The sequence below is a fragment of the Staurois parvus genome, unplaced genomic scaffold (assembly GCF_062004578.1).
Source record: "Staurois parvus isolate SC_StPar_1 unplaced genomic scaffold, SC_StPar_1.0 ptg000199l, whole genome shotgun sequence".
Classification (NCBI taxonomy): Eukaryota; Metazoa; Chordata; class Amphibia; order Anura; family Ranidae; genus Staurois; species Staurois parvus.
Genome location: NW_028317995.1, coordinates 187,686 through 193,075, shown reverse-complemented (window position 1 = coordinate 193,075; position 5,390 = coordinate 187,686).

The following is a 5,390-nucleotide window of genomic DNA, read 5'->3' as shown; positions in this document are numbered from 1 at the left end:
CTTGTGGGTTTTTTCTTAATTTTCATATCTATTATTCTATTTTAAAAGGTGTGATTAGTTATACAGTGAGGAACAGAAGTATTTGAACACCCTGCGATTTTGCAAGTTCTCCCACTTAGAAATCATGGAGGGGTCTGAAATTCACATTGTAGGTGCATTCCCACTCTCAGAGACAGAATTAAAAAAAAAAATTCAGGAAATCACATTGTATGATTTGTAAAGAATGTATTTGTCTTGCACTGCTGAACATAAGTATTTGAACACCTGAGAAAATCAGTGTTAATATTTGGTACAGAAGCCTTTGTTTGCAATTACAGAGGTCAAAGGTTTCCTGTAGTTCTTGACCAGGTTTGCACACACTGCAACAGGGATTTTGGCCCACTCCTCCACACAGATCTCCTCTAGATCTGTCAGGTTTCGGGGCTGTCGCTGAGCAACACGGAGTTTCAGCTCCCTCCAAAGATGTTCTATTGGATTCAGGTCTGGAGACTGGCTAGGCCACTCCAGAACCTTGATATGCTTCTTACGGAGCCACTCCTTGGTTATCCTGGCTGTGTGCTTCGGGTCATTTTCATGTTGGAAGACCCAGCCACGACCCATCTTCAATGCTCTGACTGAGGGAAGGAGGTTGTTGCTCAGAATCTCACAATAAATGGCCCCATTCATCCTCTCCTTAATACAGTGCAGTCACCCTGTCCCCTTCGCAGAAAAGCACCCCCAAAGCATGATGTTACCACCCCCATGCTTCACAGTAGGGATGGTGTTCTTGGGATGAAACTCATCCTTCTTTTTCCTCCAAACACGACGAGTGAAGTTTAGACCAAAAAGTTCTACTTTTGTCTCATCTGACCACATGACTTTCTCCCATGCCTCCTCTGGATCATCCAGATGGTCATTGGCAAACTTCAGACGGGCCTGGACATGTGATGACTTGAGCAGGGGAACCTTCCGTGCAATGCATGATTTGAAACCATGACGGAGTAGTGTTCTACCGACAGTGACCTTTGAAACTGTGGTCCCAGCTCTCTTCATGTCATTGACCAGCTCCTCCCTTGTAGTTCTGGGCTGATTCCTCACCTTTCTTATCATCAGTGATACCCCACGAGGTGAGATCTTGCATGGAGCCCCAGTCCGAGGGAGACTGACAGTCGTCTTTAGCCTCTTCCATTTTCTAATAATTTCTCCAACAGTTGATCTATTTTCACCAAGCTGCTTGGCAATTGCCCTGTAGCCCTTTCCAGCCTTGTGGAGGTCCACAATTTTGTCTCTGGTGTCTTTTGACAGCTCTTTGGTCTTGCCCATGGTAGTAGTTGGCGTCTGACTGACTGTGGGGTGGACAAGTGTCTTTAAAGAGCTCAGACAGGTGCTACTAAGTTAGATTAATGAGTGGAGTAGAGGTGGACTTTTTAAAGGCACAGTAACAGGTCTTTGAGAGCCAGAATTCTTGCTGTATCTTAGGTGTTCATATACTTATGTTCAGCAGTGCAAGACAAATAAATTCTTTAAAAATCATACAATGTGATTTCCTGAATTTTTTTTTTTTAATTCTGTCTCTCAGAGTGGGAATGCACCTAAAATGTGAATTTCAGACCCCTCCATGATTTCTAAGTGGGAGAACTTGCAAAATCGCAGGGTGTTCAAATACTTCTGTTCCTCACTGTATAATAGTATTGCAGTGCAAATGTAATAAGGTCAGTAACTATCACCATTGCACAGAGTTTTAGTTGAATGACTATGCCAGCTAACAGAGATGCTCTCAAGCAGTCATAACCTGACTCCCTTATCCCCAAAGACCTGTCATTTTTGTTGCAATGGGGATTTAATTAAAATATTACTAAACCCAGGCCCCTGCATTCACTATATCTGGTCTCCCACAGTACACAGAACATGGAAATGCAATTATTTTAGTAAATAAAAACTGCTAAATACCTTTTCTCATCAGCTGTATATAGCAGTCTTGTGACTTCTATCTGTCCAGCCAAGCACATGGTAAACCTCATAGAAGGAGTTTTCATTGCCCCCTGATTGTCATATGAGGCTGCAGGACCCCTGACCCTCTGTCCTGACATCGCTGATTGGCCCTGTGCTGATCACATGTGCCCTCCCATGAAAAAAAAAAACTCTCTAGCAATACACACCAAACAGTATGTGCAACTTACTCCCAAGGCTCTGTTCTATCAGCAGATGGGTTGGGGACAGTAGATGAAGAGGAGAATCAGAGAAGACAGGCTCAAACAGCCTTTTTACACAATCTGGAAGATTAACCCCTTAGGTTCCACAATGAGTCTAGCAAGCATGCTTTACTTTATATACAGACTGATTTTACTGTTGTGGGTTTAGTAACACTTTAACCACTTGCCCTCCTGGGGATTTACCCCCCCCCCCCCTTCCTGACCAGGCCATTTTTTGCATTACTGCGCTGCGTTACTTTAACTGACAATTGCATGGTCATGCAACGCTGCACCCAGATGAAATTTACGTCCTTTTTTCCCACGAATTGAGCTTTCTTTTGGTGGTATTTTGGACTTTGGTTATTGGACTTTTTGCAATTATACATGTCCAGTAAGAACATTTTAAAAATCAAATTTCATCATAAATTTAGGCCAAAATGCATTCTGCTACATGTCTTTGCTAAAAAAAATCCCAATACGTGTAAATTAATTGGTTTACATGAAAGTTATAGTGTTTACAAATGGCAGTATATATACTGGGATATTTTTTTTTTTAATTTTTCATTTTTACTAGTAATGGTGGCGATCAAGCAACTTATAGCGGGACTGTGGGACTGAAGTGGGCATTCTGACACTGGGGGAACTGACTTGGTGTCACTGACATCCCCAGTGACACCAATACAGTGATTAGTGCTAAAAAAAAAACACTGACACTACTAATGCCACTGAGCAGGAAGGGGTTAACATGAGGGGCAATCAAAGGGTTAACTGTGTGCTGTTTTACATTGGGCTGTGTCCATGTGCTTCACTGTAAGCACACTGCTTTGGATGGCTGTGCAAAGCCATCCAAAGCAGTGTGCACGAGCTGACAGGGAGGAGAACTGTTTTGTTTACAAACAGTTCTTCTCCCCGTAAGAGATGCTCTGCAATCACCGGGCGCCGGCGGGTGATCATTGGTCGGGACCCGGTGATTGACAGCCGCGGCCCGAATGGTGACGTGGGTGGGGTGCACCCGTGCCTCCCTGTAGGAGTGTATCTGCTATAGGGCAGTCGGGAAGTGGTTAATTACCAGGATAAATGACAAACACACACAGAAGGTCAGATTGACTAATATACTTCATTTGCATTTAGGGAAGCAACGTATGTTTCATGCCAGAGTCCAGGTATACAGTTGCAAGAAAAAGTATGTGAACCCCTTGGGATTATGTGGAGTTTTGCATGAATTGGGCATAAAATGTGCTCTGAACGTCATCTAAGTCACAACAATAGAAGAATACAGTTTGCTGAACATAATACTACACAAACATTAGATGTTGCCATGGTTTAATTGCACATAACATGTAAACATTCACAGTGCAGGGAGGAAAAAGTATGTGAACCTTTGGACTTAATAACTGGTTGACCCTCCTTTGGCAGCAATAACCTCAACCAAACGTTTCCTGTAGTTGCAGATCAGACCTGCACAACGATCTGGAGTAATTTTGGACCACTCTTCTTCACAAAACTGTTTCAGTGTAGCAATATTCTTGGGATGTCTGATGTGAATCGCTCTCTTAAGGTCATGCCACAGTATTTCAATCGGGTTGAGGTCAGGACTCTGACTGGGCCACTCCAGAAGGCGTATTCTGTGTTGTTGCAGCCATTGTTTTGTTGAATTACTTGTATGCTTTGGGTCATTGTCCTGTTGCATCACCCATCCTCTGCGGAGCTTCAGTTGGCGGACAGATGGTCGTACGTTTTCCTGCAAAATGTCTGGATAAACTCTGGAATTCATTTTCCCATCAATGACAACAATTCGTCCAGGCCCTGAGGCAGCAAAGCAGCCCCAAACCATGATGCTCCCTCCGCCATGTTTTACAGTGGGGATGAGGTTTTGATGTTGGTTTGCTACGCCTTTTTTTCTCCACACATAGTGTTGTGTGTTCTTCCCAAACAACTCAATCTTGGTTTCATTTGTCCACAGTATATTTTGCCAGTAGTGCTGTGGAACATCCAGGTGCTCTTTTGCAAACTTCAAACGTGCTGCAATATTCTTTTTGGACAGCAATGGCTTCCTCCGTGGTGTCCTCCCATGTACTCCATTCTTGTTTAATGTTTTCCTTATTGTAGATGTGTCAACAAAAATGTTAGCATGTGCCAGAGATTTCTGTAGGTCTTTAGCTGACACTCTGGGATTCTTGTTTACCTCATGCAGCATTCTGCGCTGTGCTCTTGCAGTCATTTTTATAGGACGACCACACCTAGGGAGAGTAGCAACAGTGCTAAACTTTCTCCATTTGTAGACAGTCTATCTTACCGTGGACACATGAACATCAAGGCTTTTGGAGATACTTTTGTAACCCTTTCCAGCTTCACGCAAGTCAACAATTCTTGATCGTAGGTCTTCTGAGAGCTCTTTTCTGCGAGGCATGGTTCACATCAGACAGTGCTTCATGAAACCAGTAAACCAAAAACAGGTGTGTGTTTTTTAAGGGCAGGACAGCTGTCAGCAACACATCCAATAGCATCACACTGATTGGAGTCAAGGTTGGCTCACTCCTGGCTCCAATTAGCTCTGGGAGAAGTCATTAAGCTAGGGCCTCACATACTTTTTCCTCCCTGCACTGTGAATGTTTACATGTTATGTGCAATTAAACCATGGCAACATCTAATGTTTGTGTAGTATTATGTTCAGCAGACTGTGTTCTTCTATTGTTGTGACTTAGATAACGTTCAGAGCACATTTTATGCCCAATTCATGCAAAACTCCACGTAATCCCAAGGGGTTCACATACTTTTTCTTGCAACTGTAAATGCTAAGCTGTTACAGAAGAGTACAATTCCTTGCTTAGTTCTGCAAAAAATCCATATATTGACAAACACTTTCACACATGATAACCTATGGAGTCACATAAGCTGGCCAAACACTGATCTGATAGCATGTGGCTGCCTCTGCTTGACAGAAGTTGATTGTTCAGTTGACTTCTGTTGAAGGGACATGTTGGAAATTTGTCCTCGATCAGCAGCTGCAGCCACAGTGTCTGGCAGTCAGAGTTTTTGAAAGAAAAGTTTTTGTAAATCTATCTTGCCAAAACGATCTCTCATTTGTGTGCTAGCAATTGTTTTCTAATTGTACACTGCTTACAACACCTGCACGGTACAGTGTACACTATCAGCATTTGTAAGATGCCAAGAGTTTTTTTTTAATAAAATTACAGTTCATAGTTGCACATCATGGCA